Raw genomic sequence first — 10,922 nt, 5'->3', positions numbered from 1 at the left:
TTTCTTTATTATTTCTTATTTTTGTGTTTGAACTTTGAAGCAAACATATCCCAATATCCTCTTAAATCTGGTGCTCTAAATTCCCACCAAACCTTTTCCCCGGAAATTCCACATATTTTTACATCTGGTACATTCTCTTTCAGATCTAACGACAGTAAACTATGACAACTCATTGATCCGTATGCACTCGTCAAGATATTTCACGATTGCAATCTTTATTGGAGGGAATAACTAAGTTTTGGCGCACTAAACCCCGCCAAAATTTCATCAAAATTTCGCCAAAATACTTTCCCCTCCCCCTGGGACCCTAGCCTCATCTTCGCTTCTTAAGCTTGTAAAAAGACCCATAGACAGAACTTCAATCCCATTCACCACCAATAATCAAACAAGAAGATTAACTTTCTCTCACCAAAATCAAAATCAAAATCAAAAAACCAAAACTTCTCTTAGTTTCTAATCTACCCTAATTAAAACCCATCTTCGAATCTGAATGATTTTTTTTCGACAAAAAATAAATCATCAGCAACAACAACGATGGCAAAGAATCCTTCCCATTAGAAAAGCCATAAAAGAATTTGATTTTCCAGTCAAATCCTTAACCCAATTTGGAATCTGACTTCAGATTAATGCTCAGCATGTTGTAATCTGAATTACCCACAAAATATTTTCGTATTCAAATCATTTACAAATTACGATTTTCGATCTAATGGAGGGAATCAGAGCTTATCCGATTGTAACTATAGAAATCCATTAATCTGGTAAGTAAGTTTGATATGTTCGTCTATTTACTTCAAATACGTTATATGTGGATTCAATCTTTTAAAGCGTTGGTGCCGATTTACATCTTTTTTTTTTTCTTTTTTTTTTTTAATTTCTTATGATTCCCATTAGTTAATCGGAAATCTATGCGAGTCTTGTGTTAATCTAAAGAAAAGAAATTGATTTCTTAATTGGGTTTTCATTTTGTTGCAGTTAGGCGTGAGTTTTGGTTCGTTTTGAAGGATTTGGATTTTTGGGTATCCATCAGCTGCTGAAATAATCACCAGTTTGTGGTAATTTTCTTCTTGTCTTTCTTTCCCCTCTTGTTTGGACTAATCTTACTCATCATTTTTATATGTGTTACCTGTTTGATATAATGTCTCACTTAAGGTATGTTATGAATTGCTTTCACAACATTAGTTATAGTGGTGAAGAAGATGCGGTTCTGGTCTATTTTGATGTAAAAAATTCCCAGTTTTGGTGTCGGCCACTTCATTAGATAGAATTTTCTTGCCAAATTTTTTTGCTCTTCAATTAGGGTTGAGTTTTTCAATTTGGGTGTTGACGTTACAGGGGGTATTTGAGTTTTCAAAGTGGGTTTTTTTAAATATAAGTGAAGTTCTGGTCTTGTGAAGGGTTTTGCTATATGGGTTCTTTATCGGTGTTGTAAAAGTAGCAAATTTTGGGAAAATCTGGAAGTTTTCTGGTGATTTTTGAAAGAAATTTTGGTACCAATCAAGTTTTAGTGTCAACAAATTACTTCAATTTGAGCAAAGAATTGCAAGATGTGTTAGTTACTTCGCTTTTGAATTAGTTTTCACTTTTTAGACAAGTTGTTTGGGTCTGTTAGTTATTTTTCAATTTTCTTCTATGCAAATTATATATGTTAATGTTGGTTCTGGCTCTAAGATTCTCTGTTGCATAAACAGGTATTGCAGACCAAAGAGTTGATAATACTCACCTGTGGTGTTTGTGTATTTGGATTTATATTCAATCCATCGCTGGATACAAGGATTCTCGCAGATTGTTGCATTCATTTTTTTTTATTTGCCTCTGGGAACTACAAGTGTTGGTGTTGTTTAAGAGGTCTGCAAAATACTTGTTACTGGAATGAAAATACTAGAAGTCATAGAACTGGTATGTAGTTGACAATGAATGTTTTCATCTAGAAATCAATCTAAATTATAAATTATCTTATTGTATGTATGTTTTCCCTCACTAGTTCAATTGCATTAAATAACTTGATTTAGATTGGATTCTACAAATTGTGAATTCAGGGAAGTGGTGGAGTACCTCAAGCACCCAGGGAAGTTTGCACGCCTTGGAGGAAAGCTGCTCAAGGTATATTTAGATGCTTAAAGTTGTTATAGTGTAGACTTTTATATGATGTTGTAACTTACACTTAAAAGATGGTGGTGTTGTTGAGATGATACTTTCTAGCAACCCCTTAACTGGACTAAGTGATTATAGCTTGAAATACGTCATTCCAGCAACCGTTCTAGAAAAAAAAGAACTAGAAAGTGTTTGTGATTACGTAACTCTGTCAAAGTAAGTTATAACATCAGTTGAAACATCTACTTGCAATTCAAAAAGAGAAAGGTTTTTCTCAAATGGTGTAGATGTTCAATTGTAGTAAATATTTTTGATTTCATTAACAATAAACCCAAGTGCCAAAATATCCCAAGCAATTACAGTTCTCAACCCCACTCGAGTACCAAAATTGGTCATCTTTTCTTCAATTACGTTTTTGAAACTTACAATACATTCTTAACTGCCATATGAATTTATCTTGCACTTCTTTGTAGACCTCATTCACTAAGTATTTAAACAAGCCCTTCGTGCTGCTGTTTCGACTCCTCCGGTAGCAAAAAGTTAGATTTCTTTCGTAAATTTTGTAATTTGTACCCTCCCCACTCTGCATCTCAAATATTCTCATCTAATATTTTTGTCTTACTACGTCAGCTGAAAGTCGTATAACCCTGCGTGATTCTAATTGCAATGTACTGCCATATGAATTAAATCCACTGTGGATGTTTTTGTTAGGCTTGAACAGCGACTTGCTTTGCTATTAACTCATTTTCATTCGTGTGCATTATGTCATGATGATTTCCCTGTTTTTGTCTTGTTATAATAAAGCGTTGGTTCCCAACTAAAATTCCCAATTATGTTTAATTTACTGGAGCATGTTTAATTGATTACTCTAATTCAGACTCTTTTTTTAGGAATTTTAGTGATTTACATCTAAAACTGCTCATCGAATTGATATTTTTATTCATAGGATGGATTTCCAAGTCTTTACTTTGAATGAAAAGAGGTGGATAGACTGCCAAGAGACAATGATGTTTTCACCGATGGAGACCAAAAGTTCATAGACTTTGTGAGTTGGGATTTACCAAGGAAGAAAATTGTGTCCTTTAAGGATTGCAATAACAAAAACTGATACCTTGTGTCTGAACTGCAGATATCTTGTGTCTGAAGGGCACGTACATATCATGTGGAATGGGTTTATGCCGGGATGTCGATTGGATATACCATGGAGAAAGGTAGGACCAGTTGAGGGAAACTACTGATGCTTGAAATGTGGTGCAGGACGACCATGACGACGCAATGTTTGATTTGCTGCAAGAAATGAACTATGACGCCTCCAAATTTACAAGTTTCTGAACGATGCACAGGTTAGTGTTAGGACTTCTTCTCGCTGCGAAAGTTGAGTTACGAAACAGCAGCGAAGTTACAAAACTATACCGACATTGGGTACTTCCCATTTGGGAAGACAGGACAGTTCAAACTTTTAAGTCTTTCATGACTCCTATTTTCTATCTTTTGTAAACTTTTAAGACTGTTTCATGGCACTCGTTTTCTTGAACCATTTCCATGAACGATAAATTTATCCGGATTGCTGTCAGGAATCTCAGGATCTAAGTTGCACATTTCACTGTCAAAACTTTTGTACAACCCATACCTAGCAGCGTCTGCCATCTTAATTTCTGTACCTACTGTCCGCTTGTTAAGGAATCTCGAAAGGGAAGAGTAGTAGTCGAAATTCCTTAACTGAAAACAACATTTTCTTGTTTTCAAAACGACTGATCAAGAATGTGATAGTAAATCAAAGTGTTAAAATTTAGCAAATTCTTATAAAACTAACGCAAACTTAATGAAATTTGGGAGGACATTCTTATCCTTCCCTTGTATTTTCTTTAATCTAACTTTGTTTGGGTTACAAAAGTAGTACTCCAGATGACTTGTTGTCATCCGGATTATAATACGCAATCGGCTAATTGTCGATGCTTAGTTGTTGAAGAGTGGTTTAAGAAACTAATCTTGCGTTAGTTGGTGTTTTTTGTTGCTTAGATGTGTGAAGCTACTAGGAAATTATATGTAGTTGGCATCTCTTTGTTGCCGAACAGTTTGGAAACTAATGAAAACTATAGCTGTGATTGACGTGTTGCCAGACAATATAGAAACTAACAGTTGCCTTTGCCTAGTTCCCAAAGCTTTAGGATACTAGTGTATTTCATGTAGTTGGCATATATTTGTTGCTAAAGAATTCAGAAACTAATAAAAATGATAGTTGCGGTCAGATTGTTGCCGAAGTATTTAGGAACTACTAGTTTCCTTTGACTAGTTTGGAAATCATTTGGCAACTAATAGTTGCCAGATTTTAGTGGTCTTTGCTAGGATTTTTTGTAGTGAGCCTACAAAAAATAATAATCATAAGAACTAAAAACAAGACAATGCAAGTAAAGATGGATAAAGTAACCAATGGGTTTCCAGGAAAATACTAATAAGAAGAAATGTTTCTCCATACTTTGGTTATAATGCAGTCACAAGCACCCATCCATTTCTCCATTTGGGTCTCGAATCATCTGATCTGTGGTGAACAAAGAAAACTGTTATTGACTCCAGTAAAAGCATCTAAAATTGATTTTATCAAAAAACAATCCCACTTGACTACATAGTTAGATATACAGAACAAGTGAATTACCTATTACCTTTACTAGACTTTCCATGGTGATCTGTCCAATTGGTTTACCAAGTTCTGCACTGAATAGTGCTTCGCCGAGAGCTCTTGCAGTTTTCTTTACAGCCGAAAAAACGAGGGCCTGACGGGCAAACCAAACACGCGAATCTGGGAAGACTCTAGGCCATCAACCAACGCCCTCTTGGCAAACTCGTCCGAAGGGAAGTAGCATTGGTTGACACCAGTGTTGAACCTGAAACAAAAAAAGAATGATTGTATAAGCTCACAGATCATCCTCAAGCAAACTATGGTTCGTTCGTATTATGAATAAACTGATTCCATTTTTGTACATCGAAGGCATGGTCTAAAATATTCTTCTGATAAAATGATTCACTCATTTGAAAGGCAAGTTTGAATGATTGATCTGATAACGTGAAAGCAACATATGTACTAATTCACACTAATAAGAATAAGGAACTCACCATGTGCGATGGAAGGTGTTGAGATCTGTAATAACAGTAACAAAGACAACCTTCTTCTGAAGGCCCTGCCAATTAAGCTTCATGTAAGCTGCAATGGCTGCCATTCGTTCCTCATATCCACCAGTATTCCTACAACAAAACAGTAAAGGTCAAACACATCTTCTTCACCCATACTGAAATAAGCACAACATCATTGCACAAATAAACACTAGCTCCCTTGGCAGTATCATTGTCCTAGAAGTGGTTATGTAACTAAGACTGAGTGGCATTGTTGTCGTAACTCTTGAGCATGTAAGATTGGAAGGAAGAATCAACTACAAGTTGAAATTAGTAATAAAGAACTAAGAGAAAGAGAGAGACAGAGTGAGTTACCTAAATTCCTTTTTCTTAATTGTCGTTGCCTCGTGTTTTCATGAGCCACAGCCTTTGAGAATTGGTAACTATATGTAGCCATTTGAAATCCTCGCAATCATGTTTTCTGGAATCTCTTTGTTTAAGAAACTGTGAAGCTTACCGAGCATCTGTTGTAAGCTCAACAATTCAAGAAAAGTAAGCAAACCAACATAAAGAGAGAAGAAAAATAAAAGTGAAGACCGGAGTCTGAGTTACCATGATTTCTATTCTATCCGCACAAGTAAGCCATTTGTGCATTGAAGAATTCCTCCAGTTTAGATCGAAGATCCTAAAAGTGAGATGCAGACAAGATAATCAGTCAGTATCATATCAAAGTAGTCTCAAAATTTAAAAGGAAGCAAGAGATATACCCTAAGTATGCCTAAATCAACTTGTAAGTCCTCCTGGATTCATGAATTTTAGAAATATGTCTACACAGAAGAAGCACATATTTCTTAATAGCAGCTTTTATTGTAGAAAAGGTTCCGAGATTTCCAAGAGACCTGTCCATCTTACCTGTAATAATACAGTAAATCAATGAATTAAATAAGAAACCCTGTAAAAACATTTAACCCTATAGAAACCCCCAAAATCTTATGAATCCTGTAATTGACTAACAAGTTACAGAAAAGAAAGAAAAAGAAGAAGAAATTAGATAAGACTAATTCTTAAGAACAACAAGAGATTTACCTTAGAATCGAAAGATCTTGTCGTGTCGTGGTCAATGGACAAAAGAAGGAATTGATTACAATGCAGTCAATATCATCTCCACTTTCTTCTTCACGGCAACCTGAAAATATTAATGCACATGGACATCAAAGAGTAAACTAAGATACAGTATCATTTATGACAGAAAAACAGAAAATTCCCATTAAGGCATTTCATCAAACAAGTATGGTGTATCATCTGATTCAATTAATAAAATAACATATTTAAGTATATAATTCACATTGCATTGTCAAAACTCAACCAAAAATTAGCTTGACAGCACTGTTATGGCCATACTTTCCAATCAACTTATAACACCAAAAAACAATCACAATTTTATCAACAAGCCCAATCTTATTTTTAGGGTTAGAAAATGGATTTTCAACAGAGGGAGAGATATAGTACCTGGAAACTGGAAGTGATGGCAGCTGCTCGGATGATGAAGGTGATGCTCTCAATTCCTTCTTTTCTATAATAAATTCCACCTAATCAATTCCACTAATACAACCACCGTAATTATTCTGAATACCTAACTCAGTGATTCCGTGTAATCCCCATCTCTACAACACAATCACAGAATACTCGATTATCAGCAGAATCCTCCATACATTTTATTTGCTGCTCTTGAACCCTAAATTCACCAGATCCCCTTTTCTTCCACCTGAATTCATCTCAGCATCTCAAATCCGTCAGACCCATTAACTCAACATATCATACCAACAACACCCATCTTCTAATTTATCACCAACAGCTCCATAATCATCTTCCTAACACCACCAGAATTCCATTCCACAACCACTAAATCATCTACTGAGATAATAGGGTTGAAAAAATTGTTTCGATTTCGTTGAAGAAATAATAGGGTTTTACTGAAATTTGGTTGAAGAATTAGGATTTTGATTTTGAGGAGATCTCGAGATTTGGTTTCGTTTCTTCAATAATGAGGATGTAGGGTTTCTGATTTGCTTCATACTGAAACAAATCACTGGTGAAACAAATCTTGAGTGAGGGTTATTTTTTTCTGAGGGAGGCGCAACTTGACTTTGGGGTTTTTTTTTTTTTGAGGGAGGGGAAGATGAGAGACGATAAAAGTGGGTGAAAGAAAAAAAATCATTTTATGTAAAAGAATTTTAACGGACAAGATGTGGTAGGATGGGGTCATACGGATTATGAAATTTTTTGGACGGTGTAGATTTAAGTTAAGAGTGTCATACGGATCAATGAAAGTGTGTTTTATTGTGCATTGTTTTTGTGTTAATACGAGCTCATTTTTTCGATTCAATTATCAACCTTCGACATGAAAAAAAATCTAAAAAAAATATTAATAAATTTAGGACATTGTTACTGACATTCTGATATAAAAATATCCAAAAAATGTATAAGAATGAATGGGGAAATGAAAAATGAATTCGATAATTGGTGTGTTTCGTTATGCTTTCTCTTTGTGTTTTTGTGCTTTCTCTTTGTGCTTCCGGTTTGAGTTTCGACTAGTCGCATAGGTCATGGAGTAATTTTGACAAGTCATACAGGTCGTGAAGTAGCTTTAGTTCACACTGGTAAACTCAGGTTATAAGATTCCTAGAGATGGACCACGAAATTCAGAATGGTTCTGTCTTCAAACTTAGCTAGATACATCATCAAAATTGATGAATATAAAGCTCGGTTTTGATTCGAACTTCAAATGTGGTATAACAACATATAAACTATGAGCCAAAAATCTTCGGAGGGTTCTGACTTCAAACTTAGCATGATACATCATCGAAATCGATAAATATGAAGCTCGTGTTGATTCAAACTTCAAATGTGGTATAACGACATATAAGTTATGAACTTAGAAGCTTCAGGAGGGTTCTGACTTCAAAATTAGCTGGATACATCATCAAAATCGATATATGAAGCTCGATGTTGTTCGAACTTCAAATGTGGTATGACAACATACAAACTATGATCCAAGAAGCTCCGGGAGGGTTCTAACTTCAAACTTAGCATGATACATCATCGAAATCGATAAATATGAAGCTCGGTGTTGATTCAAACTTCAAATGTGGTATAACGACATAAATTATGAACTTAGAAGCTTCGGGAGGGTTATGACTTCAAATTAGCTGGATACATCATCAAAATCGATAAATATGAAGCTCGGTGTTGATTCGAACTTCAAATGTGGTATAACAATATACAAACTATGAGCCAAGAAGCTCCGGGAGGGTTCTTACTTCAAACTTAGCATGATACATCACTGGAATCGATAAATATGAATCTCATGTTGATTCGAACTTCAAATTTGGTATAACGACATATAAATTATGAACTTAGAAGCTTCGGGAGGGTTTGACTTCAAACTTAACTGGATACATCATCAAGATCGATAAATATGATGCTCAATGTTGATTCGAACTTCAAATGTGGTATGACCACATACAAACTATGAGCCAAGAAGCTCCGGAGGGTTATGACTTCAAACTTAGCATGATACATCATAAATCGATAAATATGAAGCTCGGTGTTGATCGAACTTCAAATGTGGTATAACGACATACATTTTACAATTTATCGCCCCGGGAGGATCAAACCCTAGTTATTCTGGCATATTGTATGCAAACCCTGGCTCTGAGATCGAAATTTGGCCATGAGTGAACTACTATAAGTCGGAAACTTCGTAAGAACGATGAATCCATCCATTTACATGTAAGATTCCTTTGGAATATACCCTAAAACCTTAAAAAATCTATATTCTGGCATATTAAAAATACATTTACATGTAAGCGCCGACGGTGTGTTTCGGAGGAGAGGAGAGGAGGTGTTTTTCGGAGGAGAGGAAGAAAGAAAGAGAGAACCAGATAGGAATTAGAGTTCGAGTGGTTGAGGGATACAACCAAAAAAAAATTAAAATGATCGACGGACCACATTTCGTTTGATCCACTCATACGGTTCAAGAAAAAGATCTTGACGGTTGATATTATATTTGGGATGCTCATACGGATTGAGAAGCAAGTGTGTTTCTGTTTGTGCTAATACGAACTCATGTATCCGGTTTTTTGTCAACATTCGACACGAAAAAAAATCCAAAAAAAATATTAATAAATTTAGGACATTGTTATCGACATTATGATATAAAAAAATCCAAAAAATACATAAGAATGAATCGGGAAAATGCAGTCTGTCTCTACTTCTATTTCTTCGGTCTCGATTTAAAAATAGATTCCTGATTATAAATTAGACCGACTTGTTATCCGAAACCTACTGTTTGGTTTATACAAGTCATCTCAATCGATCGACCTTAGTCAATTTCGCCACATATTATCTATCAAATAAACCGAATTTTCGTGGCTTCACTTAATTTCACTTGTTATTTGTCAATCTTACCCAATGTCAATCGGCCTCACTCAGATTCCCCAAAAATCATCAGTTTCTTTATTATCTATCATTTTAATTGATGTTCATCGACCTTAATTAATTAAAGACATTTTATCAATCTTGTCCAATATTACTGGATCTCACTCAATTTTTCTTAGACTCCATGAGTTTATATGGTTATCGATCAAATAAACTAAATTTCCTTCGTTTTGACTTAATTTAACTTGTTATCCATCAATCTTACCCAATATCGTTGGACCTCACTCGGTTTCTCTTACATAGATTGGTTTATCTAATTATCCATTATTTTAACTGAATGTCCATCGACCTTTGTGTATTTCACCCTTTATCTATCAATGTTATCCAATTTGCTCGACCTTACTCAATTTTTCTTACATAAATTGGTTTATCCAGTTATCCATTATTTTAACTGAATGTCCATCAGTAGTTCACCGAGGATGGGAACTACTGACAGTAAATCGGGAAAATTAACCAAGTTCCACTGATTTCCACCGATTTTTTGAAAAAAAGGAATTAATGATATAATTTTAAAATTTTCAAGGTTTTGATAAACACCTAAATCAATTTCATGTTAAATCATAGGAATCAGATTTTTCCGATTCTTCCTTTTCTCCGTCCCAATTTTTTTTAATCACGAAATTAGGATATAAATAGTATTTAAGATCATACAAAATTGTGCTAATTACAAAAAAAAACAAGGAATACGATTTTTCAAATTTATCTGGCCAATAGAAAGCCAAGAGCTAGGTAATGATTGGAAACAAATTCTGTAATTACCTTCGGTTTTCAATTAGATAGAATTTCGAGTAATGTATTAGAAATGGACAGGAATGAACAAGTGAATTATTATCGTAGAAAATATGTAGAACATATAAATTTTGGATTGAATACTACGAATGTGTATAAATTAATTGAATGAAAATGATTAGCAAAATGAGAAAGAATAGGAAACCCACCTCGTAAAATTACTATAAAACTTCTATTGGAAACCCACCTCGTAAAATTTCTACAAATCAAAATTAAACATCTCAATATCAAACATCAAACACTAGATTGGTGATCGCTTCCCTTTCCCATTATTAGAATCATCCACTTTCCTTTTATGAATTGGTGGTCGCTATACCTTGGTTGCTGAGACAGGTTTTTAGAGGCCAAACATATTTTGAATTGCTGATACATGGTAGCTTGAAGTAAATAGCTACTAACCTACTATTCAACTCGCTATGTAGTACTTGGAAAAA

The 10,922-nt window shown here is 34.7% G+C and overlaps 2 long non-coding RNA genes across 2 annotated transcripts; one reads left to right on the top strand and one right to left on the bottom strand.

Moving 5' to 3' along the window:
- Positions 1 to 275: 275 nt before the first annotated feature.
- LOC113347576 lies at positions 276 to 3,883 on the top strand. The gene is made up of 6 exons (XR_003359096.1): positions 276 to 758; positions 973 to 1,052; positions 1,689 to 1,896; positions 2,037 to 2,100; positions 3,038 to 3,136; positions 3,221 to 3,883. It is a non-coding gene; the product is annotated as an uncharacterized LOC113347576 (long non-coding RNA).
- A 1,775-nt stretch (positions 3,884 to 5,658) lies between these two features.
- LOC113353212 lies at positions 5,659 to 6,384 on the bottom strand. The gene is made up of 4 exons (XR_003361147.1): positions 6,286 to 6,384; positions 5,967 to 6,026; positions 5,812 to 5,884; positions 5,659 to 5,723 (listed from the first exon to the last, which is right to left on the bottom strand). It is a non-coding gene; the product is annotated as an uncharacterized LOC113353212 (long non-coding RNA).
- Positions 6,385 to 10,922: the final 4,538 nt, after the last annotated feature.

This window comes from Papaver somniferum, chromosome 2, assembly GCF_003573695.1.
Source record: "Papaver somniferum cultivar HN1 chromosome 2, ASM357369v1, whole genome shotgun sequence".
NCBI lineage: Eukaryota > Viridiplantae > Streptophyta > Magnoliopsida > Ranunculales > Papaveraceae > Papaver > Papaver somniferum.
The sequence above is the reverse complement of the archived record's forward strand: the minus strand, read 5'-3'. Positions and strand labels throughout refer to the sequence as shown.